Genomic DNA, 10,615 nt, shown 5'->3' with positions numbered 1-10,615 from the left:
GAGACATTTATGGCGGGGTGGGAGGTTGAGGCAAATTGCCTGGCTGCTGGTTATGCGCAGCCAGACACCAGGGCAGTTAGAAGAGCACAGGAGGGCGTGGTACGCATCAGAGAAGCTTTGAAAACCAGTTTCATGACTGGCCAGGCTACGGTGTGAAAGTTCTGTTTGTTTCTCCTTGATGAAACCCCCCGCCCCTTGGTTCACTCTGCTTCCCTGTAAGCTAACCACCCTCCCCTCCTCCCTTCAATCACTGCTTGCAGAGGCAATAAAGTCATTGTTGCTTCACATTCATGCATTCTTTATTCATTCATCACACAAATAGGGGGATGACTACCAAGGTAGCCCAGGAGGGGTGGTGGAGGAGGGAAGGAAAATGCCACACAGCACTTTAGGCACAGCACTTTAAAAGTTTACAACTTTAAAATTTATTGAATGCCAGCCTTCTTTTTTTTTGGGCAATCCTCTGTGGTGGAGTGGCTGGTTGGCCGGTGGCCCCCTCCCCCCCGTGTTCTTGAGCGTCTGGGTGCGGAGGCTATGGAACTTGGGGAGGAGGGCGGTTGGTTGCACAGGGGCTGTAGTAGCAGTCTGTGATCCAGCTGCCTTTGCTGCAGCTCAACCATACACTGGAGCATACTGGTTTGATCCTCCAGCAGCCTCAGCATTGAATCCTGCCTCCTCTCATCACGCTGCAGCCACATTTGAGCTTCAGCCCTGTCTTCAGCCCGCCACTTACTCTCTTCAGCCCGCCACCTCTCCTCCCGGTCATTTTGTGCTTTCCTGCACTCTGACATTATTTGCCTCCACGCATTCGTCTGTGCTCTGACAGTGTGGGAGGACAGCATGAGCTCAGAGAACATTTCATCGCGAGTGTGTTTTTTTTTTCTTTCTAATCTTCACTAGCCTCTGGGAAGGAGAATATCCTGTGATCATTGAAACACATGCAGCTGGTGGAGAAAAAAAAAGGGACAGCGGTATTTAAAAAGACACATTTTATAAAACAGTGGCTACAGTCTTTCAGGGTAAACCTTGCTGTTAACATTACATACATAGCACATGTGCTTTCGTTACAAGGTTGCATTTTGCCTCCCCCCACCGCGTGGCTACCCCCTCAACCCTCCCCCCTCCCCATGGCTAACAGCGGGGAGCATTTCTGTTCAGCTGCAGGCAAACAGCCCAGCAGGAACGGGCTCCTCTGAATGTCCCCTGAAGAAAAGCACCCTATTTCAACCACATGACCATGAATGATATCTCACTCTCCTGAGGATAACACAGAGAGATAAAGAACGGATGTTGTCTGAACGCCAGCAAACATACACTGCAATGCTTTGTTGTACAATGATTCCCGAGTACGTGTTACTGGCCTGGAGTGGTAAAGTGTCCTGCCATGAAGGATGCAATAAGGCTGCCCTCCCCAGAAACCTTTTGCAAAGGCTTTGGGAGTACATCCAGGAAAGCCGCGAATGCCAGGGCAAAGTAATCCTTTCACATGCTTGCTTTTAAACCATGTATAGTATCTTAAAAGGTACACTCACCGGAGGTCCCTTCTCCACCTGCCGGGTCCAGGAGGCAGCCTTGAGTGGTTTCGGGGGGTACTGGCTCCAGGTCCAGGATGAGAAACAGTTCCTGGCTGTCGAGAAAACCAGTTTCTACGCTTGCTTGCTGTGGGCTATCTACAACCTCATCATCATCATCATCATCATCTTCTTCGTCCCCAAAACCTGTTTCCGTGTTGCCTCCATCTCCATTGAAGGAGTCAAACAACACAGCTGGGGTAGTGATGGCTGAACCCCCTAAAATGGCATGCAGCTCATCATAGAAGCGGCATGTTCGGGGCTCTGACCCGGAGCGGCCGTTCGCCCCTCTGGTTTTCTGGTAGGCTTGCCTCAGCTCCTTAAGTTTCACATGGCACTGCTTCAGGTCCCTGTTATGGCCTCTGTCCTTCATGCCCTGGGAGATTTTGACAAAGGTTTTGGCATTTTGAAAACTGGAACAGAGTTCTGATAGCACGGATTCCTCTCCCCATACAGCGATCAGATCCCGTACCTCCCATTCAGTCCATGCTGGAGCTCTTTTGCGATTCTGGGACTCCATCATGGTCACCTCTGCTGATGAGCTCTGCATGGTCACCTGCAGCTTCCCATGCTGGCCAAACAGGAAATGAGATTCAAAAGTTCGCAGTTCTTTTCCTGTCTACCTGGCCAGTGCATCCGAGTTGAGAGTGCTGTCCAGAGCGGTCACAATGGAGCACTCTGGGATAGCTCCCGGAGCCAATACCGTCGAATTGTGTCCACAGTACCCCAAATTCGACCCGGCAAGGCCGATTTAAGCGCTAATCCACTTGTCAGGGGTGGAGTAAGGAAACTGATTTTAAGAGCCCTTTAAGTCGAAATAAAGGGCTTCATCGTGTGGACGGGTGCAGGTTTACATCGATTTAATGCTGCTAAATTTGACCTAAAGTCCTAGTGTAGACCAGGGCTCAGAGAAGGAGAGTATAGAAAACAGGAAGAGATCCTTTTTGGTTAGTGAGACAAGGAAAGTATAAAGAAAAGGAGTCCTTGTGGCACCTTAGAGACTAACAAATTTATCTGAGCATAAGCTTTCATGAGCATCTGATGAAGTGAGCTGTAGCCCACGAAAGCTTATGCTCAAATAAATGCATTGGTCTCTAAAGTGCCACAAGTCCTCCTTTTCTTTTTGCGAATACAGACTAACACAGCTGCTACTCTGAAACCTGTCATTATACAGGGAAAGTATAGCAAGCTGCAGGGGGGGCGGAGGTGGAAGGGGAAGAGAACTTACCCTTCATAGAATCATAGAATATCAGGGTTGGAAGGGACTTCAGGAGGTCATCTAGTCCAAGCCCCTGCTCAAAGCAGGACCGACCCCCAATTAAATCATCCCAGCCAGGGCTTTGTCAAGCCTGACCTTAAAAACTTCTAAGGAAGGAGATTCCACCACCTCCCTAGGTAACACATTCCAGTGTTTCACCACCCTCCTAGTGAAAAAGTTTTTCCTAATATCCAACCTAAATCTCTCCCACTGCAACTTGAGACCATTACTCCTTGTTCTGTCATCTGCTACCATTGAGAACAGTCTAGATCCATCCTCTTTGGAACCCTCTTTCAGGTAGTTGAAAGCAGCTATCAAATCCCCCCCCCCCCCAGTCTTCTCTTAAGTAGACTAAACATCCCAAGTTCCCTCAGCCTCTCCTCAAAAGTCATGTGTTCCAGTCCCCTAATCATTTTTGTTGCCCTCTGCTGGACTCTTTCCAATTTTTCTACATCCTTCTTGTAGTGTGGGGCCCAAAACTGGACACAGTACTCCAGATGAGACCTCACCAATGTCGAATAGAGGAGAACGATCACGTCCCTCGATCTGCTGGCAATGCCCCTACTTATACATCCCAAAATGCCATTGGCCTTCTTGGCAAAAAGGGCACACTGTTGACTCATATCCAGCTTCTCGTCCACTGTAACCCCTAGGTACTTTTCTGCAGAACTGCTGCTGAGCCATTCGGTCCCTAGTCTGTAGCGGTGCATTGGATCCTTCCATCCTAAGTGCAGGACTCTGCACTTGTCCTTGCTGAACCTCATCAGATTTCTTTTGGCCCAATCCTCCAATTTGTCTAGGTCCTTCTGTATCCTATCCCTACCCTCCAGCGTATCTACCTCTCCTCCCAGTTTACTGTCATCTGCAAACTTGCTGAGGGTGCAATCCACACCATCCTCCAGATCATTTATGAAGATATTGAACAAAACCGGCCCCAGTACCGACCCTTGGGGCACTCCACTTGATACCGGCTGCCAACTAGACATGGAGCCATTGAGCACTACCCGTTGAGCCTGGCAATCTAGCCAGCTTTCTATCCACCTTATAGTCCATTCATCCAGCCCATACTTCTTTAACTTGCTGGCAACAATACTGTGGGAGACAGTGTCAAAAGCTTTGCTAAAGTCAAGGAACAACACGTCCACCGCTTTCCCCTCATCCACAGAGCCAGTAATCGCATCATAGACGGCAATTAGATTAGTCAGGCATGACTTGCCCTTGGTGAATCCATGCTGACTGTTCCTGAACACTTTCCTCTCCTCTAAGTGCTTCAGAATTGATTCCTTGAGGACCTGCTCCATGATTTTTCCAGGGACTGAGGTGAGGCTGACTGGCCTGTAGTTCCCAGGATCCTCCTTCTTCCCTTTTTTAAAGATGGGCACTACATTAGCCTTTTTCCTGGCGTCCGGGACTTCCCCCGATCGCCATGAGTTTTCAAAGATAATGGCCAATGGCTCTGCAATCACATCCGCCAACTCCTTTAGGACTCTTGGATGCAATGCATCCGGCCCCATGGACTTGTGCTTGTCCAGCTTTTCTAAATAGTCCCGAACCACTTCTTTCTCCACAGAGGGCTGGTCACCTCCTCCCCATGCTGTGCTGCCCAGTGCCGTAGTCTAGGAGCTGACCTTGTTCATGAAGCCAGAGGCAAAAAAAGCATTGAGTACATTAGCTTTTTCCACATCCTCTCTCACTAGGTTGCCTCCCTCATTCAGTAAGGGGCCCACACTTTCCTTGACTTTCTTCTTGTTGCTAACATACCTGAAGAAACCCTTCTTGTTCCTCTTAACATCTCTTGCTAGCTGCAACTCCAGGTGTGATTTGGCCTTCCTGATTTCACTCCTGCATGCCCGAGCAATATTTTTGTACTCCTCCCTGGTCATTTGTCCAATCTTCCACTTCTTGTAAGCTTCTTTTTTGTATTTAAGATTAGCGAGGATTTCACTGTTAAGCGAAGCTGGTCGCCTGCCATATTTACTATTCTTTTTACACATCGGGATGGTTTGTCCCGGCAACCTCAATAAGGATTCTTTAAAATACAGCCAGCACTCCTGGACTCCTTTCCCCCTCATGTTATTCTCCCAGGGGATCCTGCCCATCAGTTCCCTGAGGGAGTCAAAGTCTGCTTTTCTCAAGTCCAGGGTCCGTATTCTGCTGCTCTCCTTTCTTCCCTATATAAGGATCCTGAACTCGACCATCTCATGGTCACTGCCTCCCAGGTTCCCATCCACTTTTGCTTCCCCTACTAATTCTTCCCTTGCAGCTGCCCCCGGGAAAAGAGGGAGCTCCCAAGGCTCACAGCCCCCAGCATGGTTATCTCTGCCTCTCGGGTGGACCAATCAGAAACTGTTCTACAGCTGCATCATAGAATGCATTTTCCTGAACCAATCATATCAACCCAAGATTTTTAAACAAGAGCCCTCTCCCTCCCCTCCTCGCCCCTCCCCTCACCACCCACCCCCTTTAACTGCCTTATTCTTATCTAAAAAAACAGGCCCCAAGCACCTTTCCCACTAGATAGATAGATAGATAGATAGATAGATAGATAACCCCACTGGCTTTAAGGCCTTTTAAATTTTATGGGACTTTTCCCACTGGGGCTGACAAACAACAAAAATAATTTTAGAGGTTTTTAGAGAGTGTTCCCTGTTTTAAAATGTCACAGTTCAATTAGGGCTTGTCTACACTGCCACTTACAGCGCTGAAACTTGCACTGCTCAGGGGTGTGAAAAAACACCCTCCTCATCTGGAGCCACGAGGACACTGCCACCTTAAAGCGTTGTCGCGGCAGCGATTTCACGTGGGCAGTGTAGATACCTTCTTAAGAGTTTAAACCAGTTCGTGTTACAAAGGGGCCTCTTTATTTCACTACAGAACAAGGGAGTTCATTTCAAGGGTTAAAAATGTGTTAAATAGATTGTGAGTGGTAATATTGCTTTCTCTTTACCATTAACGTTCCTGTAAACAGGTGTTGATCTTACTAGTGTTCAGTAAAACTTGGCAGCCCCTTAGATTTACATTTAGTTTTAATCCTCTGCCTTTCCTGCAAAAAAAATTTAAAAGCAGAAGGGCCTGCTTCAAATAGGTCAAATTTGGCCTTTGGTTTACACTTAAAAAATCACTAGGAAAGAATAATGTGGGGGGGGAGGTGGGGGGGAAAGGGGGGCGACAAATACCTTATCTCTGGTTTAAAAAAAAAGCTAACTGGTTCACATAAGCTGCTTTTTCTTGTGTTTTGTAGACATCCATACTTTCAAAACATGAGGTTTTTAACTGTACCCTGATTTTTAAAGCTTTCTTTACAATTTCAAGGTAACCAAAAAACACACAACTTTCTCTTTTTGCATTCTTTGATATATTAAGTCCATTTAAACAGTTAAAAAAGAGCTTGTACCTGGTCTCAGCACACGGACTGCAGACATTTAGAAACAAAGACAGTCTGATAATGCAACAAAAAATCATACTAAAATCCCTAAGTCAATAAAACTTAATTTAACTTTAACAAATTACTTTTGTAAACTGCCTGTGGTTTTAACCCCGAGATGCTTCTTTATTTTACACTCTTAAGAAGTTCAAAGGGTGTCTTTTGAAAAGCAAACTGCTGTGGGTTCTTGCTTGTTTTAAATTCATACATGTTCTGGCCATCTTTACAGTGAAACAACTTTGGTTACAGGACATGCGAGCTAAACAGGGGAAGGCAGCTATTTTTAAATCCTGCTTCATGCAGATTTTCTATAACAGGCCTAAAGCAAACTTGTTTGTCCTGGTTTACATTTCAAAAAAACATGAGAAAAGAAGAAGAACGTATGTGTGTGTATGTTGGGAACAGAACAAGCCCCTTATCTCTGTCAGAACTTTTTCACATCAGCTGCTTTTTCTTCTTTTTTGTCTAAATCCAAACCTTAAAAACATGAGGGTTTTAACTGTACCCTGATTTTTAAAGCTTTCTTTACAATTTAAAGGTAAAGCTGTTTTGGTTTGGGTCTCTTTTTGTATTCTTTTATATAGTAAGTTTATTTAAACAGTTAAGAAAAAGATTTTGTAAATGGTGATATGGCCATTCCCATTTCTGTAACCAGGAGGCTTTGAAATCTACATGCCTGTTTCCTTTAATTAACTTTACGGCCCTGGCTTTTGCTTAATGGTAGCTAGACATCTTTGGAAAACAAACTGGCTAATTCAAAAATGCCCCTGTCAAACTTATTACTAAAATGCTTTTTGTCTTCTTAGACACACAAAGTACAAATGAAAAAGCCTTTTTGTTTTTATAAAGCATTACTTTTAATACAGCTTCTAGACCCAAAACAAACACAGAAGCATGCATTTATGTCTCAGCCCGTGGGCTGCAAACATTTAAGAACAAAAGCAGTCTGATAATGCAACAAAAATCTAAAATGTTTAATAAGCTTAATATAACTTTCATCATGTGTTAAAACTGTTACTGCATTTTTAAAAGGTGCATTTTTATTCCATTCCTGTAACCCTTCTGCCCGTCAGAGTTGGCAGCAACAAGGGCCGGGTTCAATATCTAGGGGTTCCATTCCAATAACACAATGCAAACCGGCTCGAGCCCCCACCCAGTGACCTGGGACAAATATATACCACCCCCGCTGGGCGCCTCCAAGAGGCAATACTTCCCCTCTCGCAAGCACATAGTCTGAGTGTAGCAAAAGCCTTTTAATAACAGAGAGAAACAATGTGGCATTATGTTGGGGAAACACCACCAACAGGATTCATAACACAACCTATGAGCATAAAAACCCACCCCAGACAAATTGGGGCATGCCCCTTTCCCTTTGGTTCTTGAGTCCAGCAACCCCAAATCACCCAAAGTCCCCAAAAGTCCAATGCCCCAAAAGTCTCTGTCCCTGGTCAGGGCAGCCCCAGAGTTCGAAAGTTTATCTGCGGAGCTTTACCTCCCAACCTGGGTGGAAATGGGACGGGGGTAAGAGGCACCTTACATGATCTGAAGCTGACCGCCCCATAGCGGCACTCCGCTCCGCCAGCCGCCCCACAAACCCCTTCACTCCGCTGCGCTCCGCTCCGCCAGCCGCCCCACGAACTCCTTCGCTCAGCTGCGCTCCGCTCCGCCAGCTGCCCCACGAACTCCTTCGCTCAGCTGCGCTCCGCTCCGCCAGCTGCCCCACAAACTCCTTCGCTCAGCTCCACGACCCACAAGCAGCTCCTGCCATCCACACACTGCTCCGCGTCGAACTGCTTCACCAGCCGTCCCTCAAACTGCTCCACAATATATCTTCAGGCTCCCCCACTACTTAACACAACACTCAGTGATTTCAGCTCTTAGGTGAATTCAGCTTGTAGTAGGGGAGCCCTAGTGCTTGTGCACTGTCAGCCCAAAGTGAGCTCAGCAGCCTATAACTAGACTTCTAATGAAATCAAAATTAGCTCTGATATTCTACAGTGGAGAGAGGAGGAAGTGCAATTAGCATGTAAGGCCCTCACCAAGGGGCCCATGCCACCAAGTATTAATACTTGTCCCCAGCCTCTCTCCATTCACACAGTTTTGGAACCCATGACCTTTGCCTAGCGAGTGCTACTTAGTTGATGGTGAATCCCTCCATCATAACAAAAGGCCACGTACAGTTCCAAGCACAGTTCCCATAATCAGGGTAATAACAATTTATTCTTCCTGCCCCAATAACAGAGACGCTGGGGATCCCACAGCAGCCAAAGTGACCATTTGGGCAGCTATGGTCTCATTCTAGGCGGGGTGGGTGTGCCTATGCAAATGAGATCGGCCCCTGAAGTTCTTTTCCACAACTTGCCACACCTCACCACCAGATGTCAGGGTGGAGCTCATCCTGACTCTGCTTACATCCCAAAACACATCCTTGTTTTTTTCCGGTGAACAGGAGGTTTAAAGTCATGGCACTGTTTCCTTAGGTCCTGTCTACGCTGGCAAGTTGCAGCGCGGTAAAGCAGCTTTCTGCGCTGCAACTGGTGAGGTGTACACACGGCCACGCCACTCAGGGCGCGGAAACAGGGCAGTTGCAGCACTTTAAAAAAAGCCCTGCACAGTTTAAAAAACTTTCTGCACCGGGGCTACAGGGCTGCGGTGCCAGTGTAGACACCAAGGTCGATTACGGCGCTGCGATTGGCCTCCGGGAGGTGTCCCACAATGCCTGCTCTCGCCTCTCTGGTCATCGGTTTGAACTCTACTGCCCGGCCCTCAGGTGACCATCCATCATCCCTACTCCGTAAACTCCTTTGCCATTTTGAAAGTCCCCTTCCTGTTTGCTCGGTGATGTGTGCAGCGCATCTTTCCAGGTGGCCAGGCCTGCTCCACGCACCAAGCGATCCACCTGCTTGGAGCTATGCTGAGCTGCTGGACCTCATCAGCATTTGGGGAGAGGAGGCTGTACAGTCCCAGCTGCACTCCGGACGTAGCAATTATGATACCTACTGTGACTTTATTGACTTGAACTGGAACCATATAGATCATTGTTGCAACTGAGGTCCTGTAGTGGCACCAAATCTTGTATAAAGGGGGGTCAAATAAGGTGTCTAAGGCAAGGTTGTGGTTTGCTGGTTATGATTATGCTCTCTATATGCTTGTGTCATTTTTGTATTTTAAGTTATAAGTATTGACTCGATACTGTCTGTGGTTCAAACTTGTACTATGCTTCTGGGTGACACCCCAGACAAGTTCAAAAGGAGGACTTGTGGCCCTTAGAGACTAACAAATTTATTTGAGCATAAGCTTTCATGAGCTACAGCTCACTTCATCGGATGCAATGCCTAGCCTGCTTGATGGCCGATTAAGGACCATCAGCTACACAATTGACCCATTGAGAGAAGGCAGACAAGCCTTGGGACTCAGCACGGTGTGCAGGGACCTGCCTATGGACAGAACTCGGAGGTTTTTCCAGGCCACGTGATGGACAGCTTGTCTTGGGACAAAAAAGAAAGACCACATGGCAAGAGAATATAAAAAGCTGCTGGAGCTCCTCCATCTTGTCTTCAGTCCTGCTTCATCCCTCTGGAGGGACTTTGCTACTGTCATAAATATAAAGGGAAGGGTAAACCCCTTTGAAATCCCTCCTGGCCAGGGGAAAGCTCCTCTCACCTGTAAAGGGTTAAGAAGCTAAAGGTAACCTCGCTGGCACCTGACCAAAATGACCAATGAGGAGACAAGATACTTTCAAAAGCTGGGAGGAGGGAGAGAAACAAAGAGTCTGTGTCTGTCTGTATGCTGGTCTTTGCCAGGGATAGACCAGGAATGGAGTCTTAGAACTTTTAGTAAGTAATCTAGCTAGGTATGTGTTAGATTATGATTTCTTTAAATGGCTGAGAAAAGAATTGTGCTGAATAGAATAACTATTTCTGTCTGTGTATCTTTTTTGTAACTTAAGGTTTTGCCTAGAGGGGTTCTCTATGTTTTTTTAATCTAATTACCCTGTAAGATATCTACCATCCTGATTTTACAGGGGGGATTTCTTTATTTCTATTTACTTCTATTTTTTATTAAAAGTCTTCTTGTAAAAAACTGAATGCTTTTTCATTGTTCTCAGATCCAAGGGTTTGGGTCTGTGGTCACCTATGCAAATTGGTGAGGCTTTTTATCCAACATTTTCCAGGAAAGGGGGGGTGCAAGTGTTGGGAGGATTGTTCATTGTTCTTAAGATCGAAGGGTCTGGGTCTGTAGTCACCTAGGCAAATTGGTGAGGCTTTTTACCAAACCTTGTCCAGGAAGTGGGGTGCAGGGTTTTGGGAAGTATTTTGGGGGGAAAGACGCGTCCAAACAGCTCTTCCCCAGTAACCAGTA

This window comes from Eretmochelys imbricata, chromosome 23 (assembly GCF_965152235.1).
Source record: "Eretmochelys imbricata isolate rEreImb1 chromosome 23, rEreImb1.hap1, whole genome shotgun sequence".
Lineage (NCBI taxonomy): Eukaryota > Metazoa > Chordata > Testudines > Cheloniidae > Eretmochelys > Eretmochelys imbricata.
Note: the sequence above shows the minus strand (reverse complement) of the source record.